This window comes from Pan paniscus, chromosome 12 (genome assembly GCF_029289425.2).
Source record: "Pan paniscus chromosome 12, NHGRI_mPanPan1-v2.0_pri, whole genome shotgun sequence".
Taxonomy (NCBI): Eukaryota; Metazoa; Chordata; class Mammalia; order Primates; family Hominidae; genus Pan; species Pan paniscus.
In genome coordinates this window covers 63700498-63716759 of record NC_073261.2, presented here as the reverse complement: position 1 = coordinate 63716759, position 16262 = coordinate 63700498, and the positions used below count along the sequence as shown (strand labels likewise).

General features: G+C 39.6%; 1 protein-coding gene across 6 annotated transcripts in view; it reads left to right on the top strand.

Moving 5' to 3' along the window:
* Positions 1–2233: 2233 nt before the first annotated feature.
* The window catches only part of EHBP1 (EH domain binding protein 1), a 369744-nt gene continuing 355715 nt past the window's right edge, over positions 2234–16262 (top strand). For 5 of the 6 annotated variants that reach the window (XM_055108346.2, XM_055108338.2, XM_055108331.2 and 2 more), the window contains exon 1: positions 2247–2474. The gene's annotated coding sequence lies outside the window, so the exon portion shown is untranslated. Of the gene's footprint in view, positions 2475–16262 lie in introns of all 6 variants that reach the window. The other variant, XM_055108336.2, reaches the window with a different exon arrangement.

The following is a 16262-nucleotide window of genomic DNA, read 5'->3' as shown; positions in this document are numbered from 1 at the left end:
ACTAGGAGGAAGCTGAAAATCCAAGATCAAGTCTATAGAAAGACTCAACAGGTCCCATCAGGGTCCAGGGAGGTGAAGCAGTGCCATGACCCCAGGAATGCCAAGTGTCATGGTCACACTGACGAACAACACTGTTCCAGGAGTTCTTGTCTGAACAAGAAAGTGTTAAGATAGATAGAGTCCTGCCTCCCCAACCCTTTTTCCGGGAAGATTGGCAGAAGCAAAGCAGCAGGCAAGGAAAACCCTGTTAGGGGCATGGTGCAGGGCAGATCTTCTCCAACGCATGTGAAACTTTGAGACCCAGGCTTGAGGGGATCAGATAGGCAGGCTGGCTGTTCCAGAGGCTGCCTAAGGGCAACCCTACCTGACAGAACCCCTGAAGTCTTTGAGCCTCTCTCTGACCTCTAAGAACAACTTATTCCAAGCTCCCACTATTGCCTGGGTGAGAGTGGCTACACTGGTTCAATGCCAGTGTGCTTGAGAAAAGCAGCCTGCCTGTGACTGGCAGCTCCCTGAAAAAACCGTGACAGGGGCAAGGTGTGGGTAAGAGCTAAGATGAGGCCCTGTGATAACTGCCAAAGCTGACATCTAATTATTTGTTCCAAAAGAGTAACATATCTACAAACCATCCCAAGAGTGTTCAAGTTTATACCATTGCTTAATGCAATTAAAAAAAGGTAACAAATATGAAAACACATTGTATACTATAACACTTTGAATAAATGCAGGGTATCAAGACTCTTTAAAAGTTAGTCATGTAAAAGTAGGCTTTATAGCTCAAAATTATGGAGAGGCACTGCGAGAAGTATTTTATGTACATTATTTTATTCAATTTGCCCACAACCATAGGAAGTAGGTACTGTTATTAGCACAGAGTATCCAACCCTAGTCATGCAGCTAATTGGCAGATGGCAGAGCCCATGTTCAAGCCCATATATGTGTTGATCTAAAAAATCCTCTGCAATAAAAAAAATCCTCTGCCATGTACCATGACCATGTACTTTCCCCAAAGACTAAAAACACTGCCATTCTTTGTTTCAAACATCCAGCTGAGCTGTCTCTTCACTTACTGGCTGCAGAGGTTATTCCTGCATCACCAGCTCTGGCCTCCACTCTCAGCCTAAGAGCAGCCTCTTGGGGGTGTTGAGGAGGGCCTGATTCTAGAGGAGGGCTCTTTCCAGTACTAAGTCCACAGTCCCCTGCTCTGACTGCTTCAAGTGCTGGGGCTTATCTGGCAGCCCTCACATTCCTTCTAAGTTCCCTAGGCAGGACACATTCCTGACTGGGTGGAAGGAAGAATTCCTAGCATTCTTCAGCCACTGTCCTCTTGGAGCTCTGAAACTCAAGTGGGATGAAGGAAAAGAAAAAAGAAAAAACCAACCTTCATTTCTAATGTTTGGAATTAATCTGAATTAAGTCCTGCTCTCCAAGCCATGAGAAGGAAAAAAAGAAAGGGATTCAGGAACAATGAGACATGTACTTGCGGAATCAGGAATTCTCAACTCTTTCTCAGTAGTTTGTAGGTCCTGTGCGGTCTTTGAATTTGACCTTCACGGTTGACAGTTCGGATTGTTTGTCATTATTATAAACGATTGCAACCCTAATTTCAGGCATACTTTGTAAACAGAACAGTCAAGACGCTTGTGTGAACATTTCCTCTCTGCGACAATAACAGATAATACTTTTATAAATGGATTTATTTATTTATCACTTACATTATCTCATTTGATCTTCACAAGAAATCTATGAGGTTGGTATTGTTATAGTCATGCTTTGCTTATCATTGTGGACAAGTCCTGAGAAATACATCATTAGGCCATTTGTCATTTTATAAACATCATAGAGGGTACTCACACAAACCTACTACGCACCTTGGCTATGTGGTATAGTCCATGGCTACACACCTATGCAGCATGTTTGTATACTGAATACTGTAGGCAAATGTAATACAATGGCAAATATTTGTGTATCTAAACATAGAAGAGATACAGTGAAAATACAGTATTATAATCTTATGGGATCACTGTATTATGCAGTCCATGACTGACCAAAATGTTGCTATCAGTGCATGACTATATTTTCATTTTTCAGAGGATAAATGTGAGCTGACAATTGAGGTGATTTGCCTGCTGTCAAACAGCTGGCAAGGCAGAGGTGGTCTGTGACCAGGTCTTCTGACTTCCCTCCACCATGTATCACTGAAGGCCTCCCATTATGTCATCACAGATACTCCAGGGTGTTAACTGGGAGGCTCCCCAGTTTGTGGGTGACATCTGACTCTCCCTCCCCAAAGAGAGACTCCAGCGAGAGACTGGGGATTTGGAGGTCCAAGTCATGGCAGAACTGGGTTGCTTGCTAGGACACAAGGTTAGCATGCCCCTGTAGCAGCAATGTGAGAATCAGAAAAGGTGACTGTGCATCTCAAGAAGCCGAATCAAAAAGCCAAGCCAACCACCTAACCAGTGATTTTCAAGGTATGAACTGGTAGGCCACAAGCATCCTCCTAATGTTCAAGAAGCATCCCCAAATATGTCTTTTCTTTGGATCTTACTAGCAAATGGTCCTTGATAACCTAGATTTTCATGTGTGTGTATGTGTGTGTGTGTAAAAGCTACTTAATAACTGCTGAGTTGTTAATGGTAGTATTTCATATTCATAAATAAAAATTTAGCATGTAACTAGAGTTTACTGGGGGCTTACCTGAGCATTCACCTGGCTGCTAGGCAATACTTGGCAATATTTGAAGAGCTCCCACTAAAAACATGCATGAGCAGATTGTTGAAATATCCTCAATTTTGGGGAAGTTTGCTTTATATTAGCATCAGTGCTGTATCGAGTTGGTTGTGCTTTTTGGTGGTTTCTATTCCTGCTTTTTAATTACAAATTACATTTCATTTACCTTCATCACCCTCTATGTTGTTTGAAGTGGGTTGTTTGGTTAACCCTACAGTAGGATAGTGATGCCTGTATAAGTTGACACAATTTATGATCTATAAGTTTTCTATGATAAAACTTTAAACCAAATGTGGATTGTAGTGCACATAGGAATCATCTAAACCAATATTGCTAAAGCAGATATTCACATAATCCTCACAAAGTGTGTTTGTGCAGCAACAGTTTATTGTTATCAGAGAATTTTTTGAGGAAAAAAGCAGGAAGGGCTGGAGTATATGAGTCTTAGAGCCTTTCTTTAATTTTTATTTTTAGAGACAGGGTCTCGCTATGTTTTCCAGGCTGATATGAAATTCCTGGCCTCAAATGATTCTCTTGCCTCGGTCTCCCAAAGCACTGGGATTCCAGGTGTGAGCCACCATACCCAGCCAAGTCTTAAGAGCCTTCTGCTGACCTAGGTTAACCTTGGTCAAAAAAGTTTGAGAATTAGTGGTCAGAGAGGGAGAACTTGAGTTCATTTCAGTGGGATTTCAGTGGGATGGAGAGAACTAGAGAGAACAGAAGAGAGTGAACATTTGAAGGAAATCTGGGAGGCAGAAACTGGAGAGATTTCTGGTGCTGAAGAAATGATGCCCACAGTCTCTTTTCAGATAACTGTGGCCTCAGGCATGCTTAGAAAGGAGCCATTAAAAGTGAGCATGTCTCCAGAGTAGCCTGTAGGGTAGTCTGTGCCCTGTGAAAAAGTGCCCCTCCAGATAAGGGTTAAAGCCCAGCTGTCCTTCACTGACCATGAACCCTAGTGCCAGGGAAGAGGAACCTGTTTGTAATTCATCTGCCTCTACAGAATGCATTTTACTAAGTGACTTTAAAGTGTCTATATGTGCAAGTCATGGCCCTTGAGGTACTCTAGAAAGTCTTAGAGTACTGCTTTTTTGTGAATATACTGAAGGTGACAACCTCCTGCTCCCAACCACAGAAAATGGCTGAGTATGCAAAGGATAATGAAAAGGCATTGAAATAGTCTTGAAACTTTGAGGAGAGCCAAATAGTGTGTTTCCATTTTTGGCAAAGTTAGAACATGGGGAAAAAAGGAAGCCTAGGGACAAAATAAGGCCTTTCTTCTGTTTCTTGAAATACTCCCAAGAAAAAAATTTTCAATGCTGCAAAAAAAGGCCACATAGAAGGAAGAACCCATGGAGAGGTATCTTCCTGTCCTGGGAATCTTTGAGTTTGAATTCATGCAGAAGGAAATTGTCTGGTTATTATTATTATTGTTGTTATTATTTTGAAATGGGTCCTGACTGGAGTGCTGTGGCGCAAACGGCTGGAGTGCAATGGCACAATCTTGGTTTACTGCAGCCTCCACCTCCTGGCCTCAAGCGGTCCTCCCACTTAAGCTTCCCAAGTATCTGGAACGACAGGTGCGTATCACCATGGCCCACAAGTTTTTTTTATTTTTTGGTAGAGAAGGGGTTTCACCATATTGCCCAGGCTGGGCTTGAACTCTTGAGCTCAAGTAGCCGGCCAGCCTTGGCCTCCCAAAGTGCTGGGATTACAGGCGTGAGCCACTGCACCCGACCTCGTGATTATTAAGAATTAAAAGTTTCTTAATTAAGCAAGCCAAAATAGAGCTGCCCTCTTCAAAAAGCATGGTTATGAATCTATCCTTAATTAAGCAGGCCAAAATAGAGCTGCCCTCTTCAAAAAACATGATTATGAATACTTTCTTATAAGCTTTACACCGTAGTTAATCATTGTGCATGTCCCATTTCATGAAGTGATAATTGTCTTAAAGTAAACCTTAATGACTAGTAAGATATCACTGAAGATACAGATGTAAAATATTTCATTTGGCTTTTAAAAGTTACTCATTTCAGTTTCTTGCCTAGTAACTGCTGAGGGAGATGAACTGACATTGTGCTTTATTTCACAAACACATTTTTGCTGACTGAATTGCCATATTCCTTTCAGAATTTACATTTAAAAAATGGCCAGTGATGGTTACCTAATTTGATTCACTCTGGGGGACTGTTTATTTGGTGTGAATAAAGCCACGGGTTAGCCTGTGTCTTTGACACACCAGCCATGATCCTGCGGGACTGTGTAGCTGGGAAATTCCCACATGGGGGTTGTCAAATTGTATAAGCTTCATTATTTTCGTTTTCTAGGGATTTATCAAGCCACAAAAGACCAAGCCATTGTTTTGCTGGAAAAGCAGGCAGAAACCATATTCCTTTTTTTTTTTTTTAAAGGGCCTTCACCGGTCAGTGGAATTTAAATTCCCAAGGGCTATGGCCAAGTGCCATAACTTGCTTCCTTAAGTTATGGATGAGCAAGTCTACAGCAATCATTGTTTTTCTCAGTTCTTAACATGAGCATAAGGGGATAAAGATCTCTAATACAGAAGCCTTTGAAGGATAGCCAGGTGTGGTGCATCATGTCTATAATGCCAGAACTTTGGGAGGCCAAGGCAGGAGCCCAGGAGTTCAAGACTAACCTGGGCAACATAGTGAAACCTTGTCTCTACAAAAAATTTAAAACTTAGCTGGGCATGGTGGCACATTCTCGTAGTCCCAGATACTCGCAGTGGTCGGGGAGGGACAGGTAGAGCTGGAGGGCAAGGGGAAAGAGAAAGATCACTTGAACTGGGGAGGTTGAGGCTACACTGAGCTGTGATTGTGCCACTGCACTCTAGCCAGGTTGACAGAGCAAGCCTGTCTCAAAACAAACAAACAAAAAACCTTTGACGAATAAAGCCAAAACAGTAGATGAATACAGCATTTCAAAGACCCAGGTGAAGTAAGAAAATGGAAATACAGTAAAAGTAATATTCATTGCCATTTCCCCCCCAAGCATGTTGGTTTTAAATTTTTTTTAATTTTAATTTTTAGTTTTTGTGGGTATACAACAGGTGTAAATATTTGTGGGTTACATGAGATATTTTGATACAGGACTGCAGTGCATAATAATCACGTTGGGTAAATGTGTCCACCGCCTCAAGCATTTATCCTTTGTGTTACAAACAATCCAATTATACTCTTCTAGTTATTTTTAAATGTACAATTATTTTTTACTATAGTCACACTGTTATGTTAACAAATACTAGATCTTATTCATTCTTTCTATTTTTTTGTACCCATTAACCATCCCCGCTTCCCCCTACCTACCCCACTACCCATTGCAGCCTCTGGTAACCATCCTTATACTCTCTATGAGTTTAATTATTTTAATTTTTACCTCCCACAAATAAGTGAGAACATGCAAAGTTTGTGTTTCTGTTCCTGGCTTATTTCATTTAACATAATGACCTCCAGTTCCAACCATGTTGTTGCAAATAACAGGATCTCATTCTTTCTTTTGGCTGAATAGTACTCCACTGTGATTAACTACCACATTTTCTTTATTCATCTGTTGATGGACAGTTAGGTTGCTTCCAAATCTTGGCTATTGTGAACACTGCTGCAATAAAGTTGGGAGTACAGATAACTCTTTGATATACTAATTTCTTTCCTTTGGGGTGTATAACTAGCAGTGGGATTCCTGGATCATATAGTGGCTCTATTTAAGTTTTTTTGAGGAACCTCCAAATGTTCTCCACAGTGGTTGTACTCATTTGTGTTCCCACCAACAGCGTACCTGTTCCCTTTTCTCCACATCCTCACCAGCATTTGTTATTGCCTGACTTTTGGATAAAAGCCATTTTAACTGGTGTAAGATTATGATATCTCACTGTAGTTTTTTCATTTCTCTGATGATCAATGATGTTGAAAATTTTTTCATATACCTGTTTGCAATTTGTATATCTTCTTTTGAGAAATGTCTATTCAAATATTTTGTCCATTTTTGATAGGATTATTAGACTTTTTCCTATAGAGTTGTCTGAGTTCTTTGTATATTCTGGTTATTAATCCCTTGTCAGATGAGTAGTTTGCAAATCTCTTCTCTCATTCTGTGGGTTGTTTCTTCACTTTGTTAATGTTTCCTTTGCTGTGCAGAAGCTTTTTACAGGTTGTGTTTTATTTCCCCTTTTGATTTATAACCTAGGGCCAGCATTAGAGAATAATAACAGTAATTAGTACTTTAGAGTTTATAAACTGTATTCATATACATTAGCTTATTTGAGTTCCAAAATAGCTGTTATTATTCAACTCATTTTTTTTCAGGATCTGGTCTTTATTATTAAAAGTTATAATTTTAAAAATTTCTCAACATCATTAATACATGGTCAAAAGAAAAATTCAGAAAATCCACAAAAGTTAAAACAGAAATAAATATCCCTGTACCCAAATATCTATTGACCTTTGTCCTACCTTTTATATATTTGGTGCTCTACATTTTTATTACATGTATATTTACTAAAAACAAATACTTTGTCTTTTTTATAACCCATTTCTTACTCAGAATTTTTTCATATCCTTAATTATTATTTTAAATTATTTTAAAGCCATGTTAGAGTAATTTTAATTTATTTTGTTTTATTTTTAACTACTCTTACTATCATTCCCAAATATTAAAGTAATTTTAATACAGAGAACCCTGAGTCTTAGAGAGGCCAAATGACTCACTCAAGGCAGCTCAGCTAGTAAGATACAGCCTGGACTCCAAGCCCCAAAAACTTGGACTCCATAGCCTATGCTTTGTATTTTATCAGCATAATCTAAAACAAATAGTGTCTTTTTTAAATTTGACCTCCCACAACAATTTAAACTGGTTTATTGATCCCCAAATAATGGAAAATTGACTAAACTTTAACATCAATATCACACCTATAGTCAGTTCAGGAATCCAAAAATCTCTTGGATAGTTCTGCTATTTTTATAACTCACATAAATACCATAAGCTTGACAATACCATAGCCTCTCCAGAAAGCCAAGAGGACATTAACCTAAAATCCGGCCCATTAGTTTTTCCTTATCCCCTGCAAATATGACATCACTGGTATGTGTACCCGATTAATTTTAGCACTTTTTTGTTCCTGTAATAATCAGTTTAGCATTTATATTTTCATTTAGATTATTTTTGTTTGCCACCTATCTTTTATCTCTCCCCACCCCCATAATTGGCTCTCCTAATATTCCAGTTTCTTGTTCTAAGGTCCTAGTAGGCATCTAGTACCCGAAGCAAGGATCTTAGAAAATTTCATGCCTCTTTACTATTGGGGAAAAAATAGTTGCAAATTTCTCAACGGTAATAAAAGACTTAAGACAGACTCTTAGTATAAAGTCTAAAAGTTGGCAAAAAAATTTTTAAAAAAATAAAATGGCATTGGCTATTAGTCTAGACAAAGATTTGGATCATTTAATTAAGTAACCACTTGACTTCAAGGTTAAATCCCAAACCATCACCAACAAGGTGTGTTGTGCCAAGTGTTTAGAGGCCTGGAGCAAAACCACAGCTAAGCTGAGTCTTGGGCTACATTTTGGGCTTGGCAGACCTAAGGTGAAAGGGCAAGGCATGCTTCATCTGAGCGTTTATCTAGAGCGTACTTAGCATGTTAATCCCCAACTCTCCCATTCAAATTCAGGTAAAGAAACTTAAGGAAACTTTTCTCCCAAATGTGAGGGATTTGTCCTTCCCTTATAATTGTTTATCAATCCAGGAAGAAGAACCTAAAAGGAAAACATTATCCAAACTCATGTCTTCTACATGAACGCTTTCACTGAGTTAAGGGGAGATCACCATATAGGAAAGGAAAGTTCTATTTTTAGCTGGAGAGCTACTCCTATACAAAGACTGGCTGGAACAACATGTCTCCCATTTGAATGCAGAGTTCCTCCCCTGTCATTTTCAGTGCCCCTTGGCTTCACCCTCATCCCTCACATTGTTCTACCCTCCCCTGTTCCTCAAGTTATTGAATCTGAAGATAAGTGAATTACCAGAGGCAAAGGAGAAAGTGAGTAGGAGTCCTACAGGTAATGAGTTTTAATTTTCTTTTTAATCATTACTCACTGTCAGCTTATGACTTAAAACTTATCTTGCCCTTTCTTGCAATGTTTGATAAATTGAACTTCTGATTCCCATCAGCAGGTTGAAGGGGGGAGGGGGGAAAAGGGAAGGTGGGCACTTAAAAATTATTGTTGCATTGCAGTGTTTGCTCATTTCAGAATCAGTTTTGCATAAAACAGGAGGGAGGAGAATAAAGCCTTGGAATCTAATGAGATCACTGGACTCTAATAGTCAGAAATATGGGTTCTTCTAGGAGTGAAGAGAACTCCCTTTCAGAGAGCTACTCAAGCAGTAGTGCTGTCTAGAGGGAATATGAGGCTATTTAGTGACAAAGGACAGTAGCTATACAGAAAACAAGACAGCAATCTGAGAGTCAAGATTCGTGGGATATAAGTCCTATCTCTACTACCAACTCGTTAGAACCTAACTTTGGGGGAGTCATTGAGCATCATCTGCAAAGTGAAGAAAATAACATGTTGCCCTGCTTTCCTTCCAGCATGGTAGCTTTCCTACCCTATCATACTGGGAGGAAAGGAGAGTAATCTTACATGTATTCATTTTTTGAATATCAAACAAGATAGGAATGAAAATACTTTATAAATATACAAAAAACGGCCGGGCGTGATGGCTCATGCCTGTAATCCCTGCACTTTGGGAGGCTGAGGCAGGTGGATCACCTGAGGTCAGGAGTTTGAGACCAGCCTGGCCAACATGGTAAAACCACATCTCTACTAAAAATACAAAGATTAGCCAGGCATGGTGGTGGCCACCTGTAATTCCAGCTACTTGGAGGCAGGAGAATCGCTTGAACCTGGGAGGTGGAGGTTGCAGTGTGCTGAGATCATGCCACTGCACTCCAGCCTGGGTGATGGAGCAAAGCTCCGTCTCAAATATATATATATATTTGTATGTGTGTGTGTGTGTGTGTGTGTGTGTATATATATAATGTGTATATATGTATATATATATATAATGTGTGTATATGTATATATATATACACATACAAAAAACTGAATACATGTAAGATAGAATGACTGAAATGACTAAGCAGTGGTCTAAGTTAAACTGCTAAAGAGGCTTGCAATAGCACAATTCCATACTATTGAGAGGCTTGATGATCTGAAGCCTGACAAATTTATTTGCAGAAAATCTGGCTTTGCCAGAAACATTGACAGGCCATTTATAGCCAACCCTGTTTTGTTCAGGAGGCTAAAACTATTATGGGTATAAAATACTGAAAAATGTTTTTCCCCCTGTTTTTTAGTTTTGCACCTGGAAGGAAATAATGTAGCTTCTGCATGAATACTAGTGGTATATCATGGGAGACTGTATCGTATCATAAGGGGAAATTAGAAGTCAAGAAGTTAGGGAACTTGGGCCAGGGTAAGGAAGGAGTGAAGCACCTGAGTGTATTTATCCCAGAGAAAAAGTGTGATGGAAAGAACACAAATGCTGTCATAAAATATTGGAAAGAGCCATTACAGAGGAGATGATTAGATACTCTGTTCTGGAAGGCAGATCACTGGGCACAAAATGAAGTTATTGGATTGAATGATCTCTAAGTTCCCCTAAGTAAAATTCTGGTGCTCTAAAGTTAGAGGAGAGAGGCTGTGGCTCAGCACAAGGGGATACTTTCTGTAAAAATGAGTTTGCCTTCAATGGACAGAGACCTCAATCCCTGGAGACATTTTGACATTCAGAAGGAGGCTGGATAGCCATTTAGGAAGGATGTGGAGGACATGCCTACATTGTCAGGGAAATCAAACTCTATGACAGCAGAGGACTTTCCAATTTAAGATATCAAATAAAAGATATTTAATTGTTTCCTAGGGTGTGTTATAAAAAGTGATAAATAAGGGATCTTATAAATTGGGGGTCTATCTGTGTGTCCTTCATTGTCAGTGGGAATAGATACGATTTAAGTGGTGATCGTTGTCATTGTCTTCTTTTCTCTTGCTTGGAAAGTGCTAGGAAGGAGCTTTTCTAGTACCTTTGGATTAATAGTCATATTTTCCAATTTATTGTCCTTTTTGTTCGTTATAACCATCTGTGAACAGTTTTTATAGCAGCTACACAACCAAAGTTGCATACTAGCTTGCACCAAGAAAATCCTACACTCAGCCTGGAATGAGGATATCATTGGGTTCTATTTTGCAGATAGTATGTGATAAACTGATTGACAAAGTCTAGAAATAAACCAGGATCATCTTGACATTTAAGAACCTGACAGACAGATGGTACCAGCACAATATTGAGCTCTTAACGAGGTCATAAGCCTATAACAAGTTCTGATGATTTCTGACCTTCCGAGAAGCTATACTGCCTGACTCTAGGACAAAACATTGCTGGATTTTGGAGAATATTTTCATTATCAACCAACTGTAAATTCTCCAAGTCAAAGAATAAGATTAGTAACAGTAATCCCACTGCACCCTCCACTCACTGACATTGAAGTGAAGTTCATCCCAACACAGTTATGAAATGGCTAAACATGTAAATTTAATACACACAAATTAAAATAACTATTATACGTTAAGCAAGAGGTAGAAGAAAGAAAGGCCAGAAGAAAAAAATGGCTATATTAGGATGCTTTCAGTTGCAAGCAGCAGAAAATTTATCTCAAAATGGCCTAAGCAAAGGGAATTTATTGGCTTATATACTGAAAATTTTAGGCTTAGCTGGCTCCAAGGAGGCAGCTACTGTCAAAACAACGGTCCCACCCTCCTATCCCACCTTGATCTCTGTATCTCTCAGCTTGGCTTCGTTCTCAGATTTCCTCTGCCTGGCATCCCCCAGAAGCTCCAGGTTTACATTCTCCCAATTTCAAGTCAAACAGAGACAATACTCTTTCCCAGCAATTTTATCACAAGTTCCTAAGTTGAATTTCATTGTCTTGGCTTGGGTCATGTGCCCTTTCTTTCACTAATGGTAGAGACCTAAAGATGAGTAAGCAGGCCGGGCGCGGTGTCTCCGCCTGTAATCCCCGCACTTTGGGAGGTCGAGGTGGGTGGATCACGAGGTCAGGAGATCGAGACCATCCTGGCTAACACGGTGAAACCCCATCTGTACTGAAAATACAAAAAATTAGCTGGGCGTGGTGGCGGGCGCCTGTAGTCCCAGCTACTTGGGAGGCTGGGGCAGGAGAATGGTGTGAATCCGGGAGACGGAGGTTGCAGTGAGCTGAGATCGCGCCACTGCACTCCAGCCTGGGCGAAAGAGCGACGAGACTCCATCTCAAAAAAAAAAAAAAAAAAAAAAATGAGTAAGTAAGGTCAGCACCTAAACTACACAGAAAGTGGAAAAACTAGGAAAGAAGGGGGAATTAATGTCAGGTGGGCAAACCACAGATGTCTACTTGCCTAGAACAGCTCAAGAAATGTGGTGACACCATGGATGGCTGTGGAACTGCTAGAGCCCACAGACCCAGGCAGCGGCAGGACCAGAGTTTGCTGTTTTATGAACCGAAGCTTCAGGCTCACCCACCATGGATGAGGATGCAGCAGCTCTAAGAATATCAAGCAATTCTGGCGTCTGGATAGTCTTTAGTCCAAGAATAGGTGTCAGGCACACTTGGCAAAAGAAGATCCCATGTTCTCAGAGTGGCCTGATCAAGTGTAAGTGCACACACGTTGGAGTTTATTATATTATAGTATTGTCATCTTAGGAAACAAAGGACAACTCTGTGAGAGTATATGGGTGTGCACAGATGTTCATATGCAAGTGCCAGTGACCTTGGTGCTGTATCATTGAGAAAGAAGCCCTTAGAACAGCAAATATAACGCCAAGCAATGGTCCTGGAAATACATCCTTCACATAGCAATGGGGAGAAAAGAGATGCGACAATAAGTATCAAAGAGAGGTAGACTCCTTTCTGAGTGGAGGGATGGGGGTAGAGTGGGGGAGGTAAAATTACTCCTTGGGAAAGAAGGAGAGATACTAGAACACTGCTTCTGCTCCATTTTGGAGATGAGTGAATAGGTCTGGGCAAAGTAAAGCTTTTCAGCAAGTTGAAAAGTCGGTTCTTCAAGGAAGGGAAAAAGCCAAAGTGGGAAAAACAAGGGTAAAATTAGGTTTCTTTAAAGGCCTGAAATGAGCCATTGAGTTTTAGGAGCCATGGATTTGATTTTAAGCACATGAAGTGGGCACTGGCGTGTGTGTTCCTTGGGGCAACCCCTTTTGCCCATTATTACCAGCATTTGTCAAAATAAGGTGTGGATGTGCTTTAAAACAAGCATTTGTATTTTTTCATGCTAAAAAATATTAAAGCCCATCAATGGCTTAGAAGGAAAATTATGTTCCTATCTTCCAGCTCCTTTTCTATGAAGTCCACCAGAAAAAGAAGGAAGAAAGGAAGGGAAGGAGGGAGACAGGGAGGGAGGGAGGGAGAGAGGAAAAGAAAGAGAGAACGTTTATGTATTAGTTTGCAAGGGCAGCCATAACAAAGTACCAAAAACTGAGTGACTTACATAGTGAAATTTGTTGTCTCACAGCTCTGGAGGTTAGAAGTCTGAGATGGACTCACTTATATGTGGAATCCAACACAATTGAACTCACAGAAGCAGAGAGCAGAACAGTGATTACCAGAGGCTGGGGGTGCTAGGGGGAATGGGGAGATGAGAGTCAAAGGGTAAAGAACTGTTAGATAGAAGGAATAAGTTTGATTTTTTACAAGGTATATTGGACAGTCTCCCAAATATAGCTAATAATTGAGTACAGTACATTATAATATCACAAAGAGAATAAATTTCAAATGCTCTGTCATCACAAAAAAGATAAATATTTGAGGTAATGGATATATTAAGTAGCTTGATTTAATCATTCCACATTGTATTTATAAATTGTAACATCACTTTGTACCCCATAAATATATACAACTATAATTTGTCAATATATAATAAAAATAGAAAAAAAGAAGTCTGAGATGGAGGTGTCAGCATTGTTGGTTCCTTCTGAGGGTTATGAGGGAGAATCTGTTTCATGTCCCTCCCCCAGCTTCTGTTGGTTTGATGGCTGATAGAAACAACACCCAAGTCTGTGCCTTCATCTTCACATGGTGTTCTCTCTCTGTGGTTGTCTGTGTCCCAGTGTCCCCTTTTGATAAGGACGTCAGTCATATTGGACTGGGGTCCACCTACCCACCTCATCTTAAAAAATTACATCTGCAACAACCCTATTTTCAAATAAAGTCATACTCTGAGGTACTAGGGATTAGGACTTTGATATATGAATTTGATGGGTGGAGCACAATTCAACCCACATCAGTCCATAATCTCTGTTCATAGTCCAGAGCTTATAAGCGGCAGCACCTTTTGCTCCAGTGTTAGAATGCTAGAGCTAAATATATGCTTATTACAGTGATTGGGGGTTGGGGAGGAGGGGGTAGGTTTCAGAATTCCCTTCTTCTCGTCACTGAGATCATCATCCTGATTACTAATGGATATAAAACCAGAATCTTCAGCTTGAATGATTTATATAATCTTTTAGAGCAACAAATTGAAGAAAAATCAAAATTCTTTTTGTATAAAAGGGACTGATTCTTTAACTTTCCAATGGGAGAGAAAATCCTTTGTCACTTTACTTTCAATAAGGACAAAAAAAATAGTATTCTCTCCATTTCTCTTTTCTGAGGGAGATGTATGGGAAGGGAGTGGGTTAATTCCTAGTTTGACTTTTGAGAGCAACTTCTCCTGTTGCTCATACAAACCAAGTGATGACATGCCATTGGAAATGCCCACTTGCCCAGTGTGAGTGAGGCTTTGTGCTGAACAAAAGGAAGACAGCTCTACATTAAACCACAGGTCCTTTGTGGGACAGACAAGAATAACATGCATGATTGCAACCCATAAATAATACACTGCATATCATCTGCATTTTGTCTACTCTTTAGGACAGAAGCAGCTATTGCTCGACAAGTTAGTGTTAATGCTTTACTCCTAATTCCAGGGCCAAGTCTTGCAGAGAGTGGTGTTTCCCTGCACTTCTTCCTCTCCCTATATTTTCAGTCCAGCCAAGCATAAATAAGTGGGCAATTTCTATCCTGATCACTGAAGCTCTAAAGATAGGGCACTGAACCCACTAAATGATGAATACATGCCATATGGAGCTAACGGCAAGTTCCGATGCAAATTATCACCGTATTGCTCTCTGCAATGCAGATAAAAAGTCCCTTGTGTCATCTCTTTGTACTGAGCTGTGTGTATCTGAAAACAGCTAAAACCACTGAGAAAAGTGGAACATTTTATTTCATCTGAAAAGGACTGGGTATCGCTTGCATTAATGGTAAGCGAATGTTTTAAAAACATTATTTAATATTGCACACCATTTATTTCATTTGGAATCTCTTATTTTAAATACATGTTTGAATCCTTTTGGCCAGCTGTATTAACAGTGCAGTGCAGTGTACAAAAGTTGTCAAAACACCCTGGTTTGGGTTCCTTTAAAGACATAAATATTTGTCAAGCACTTACTATGTACCAACAAGTGTTCTAGGTACTTTACATAAGTTACATCATTTACTCCTCATAACAACTCTAAAGACAAGCCCTACTATCCCCACTTTATATATAAAGAAACCATTCAACTGGTAACTAAAAGAGCTGTATTCAAATCCACACTGCCAACCCAAAGTCTACGCTCTTTCCACCACTTAATGCTACCTCCTGTCTTCAGCTGTTTTGACTTGAAGCAGACATAAATCCTCTCCAGGTCTCTTTTTCTTTATTCTTAAACAGGAGGATTGAATTAAATATTCTCTAAGATCCCTGCCAGTTCTAAACACTGTCTTTCTATGATCATTTCCTCTTTAATTTATAAGGTGAAAGTAAACTTTTTACTTAAATACTGTCTTTCTTCTTCAAACCCAAAGGCATTTTTCCTATTGATGGAAGGAGGTAGAAAACCTTCGTTTTGAATATTGGAAATAATAAAGTTCAGAAACTGTTTTGCCTTGAGCTCATCTCCCTTGGTCACCTATGTGAAGTCTTCTAGTAGTACAAAAGAGATGTAGGAAAATCCCAGTTGTACTAGCAGAAGTCTGAAGTTCCCAGATAATCTATAGGTGGGTCATAATAGATGGGTTTCCCATCTGTGTAGAAGTATAAACTGTTTAGGAATTCCAAGTAGCCACTTATTATTTGCCTAATTTTCTAGGTATTTCTATCTAGGTTCAATACAAATGCATTGTGATTTGACATATCAATTTCTCAGTGAACTCTCCCAATTTTTTTTGTGGATTGATGTGCCAATCTAAGTACAAGAGTCCAGCTATGTTCTATGAAATGGTTTGTAAGGGTTCCAATACAAAGAAAAAAGATATTCCTTTAAAGATACTGCTAAAGACTCCAGAATCTGCACAGACCCACTATGAAAAGATCAAGGAGACAAGAGTTAGTGTGTCCTTATAAAGTATGAGGTTGAATAGATTG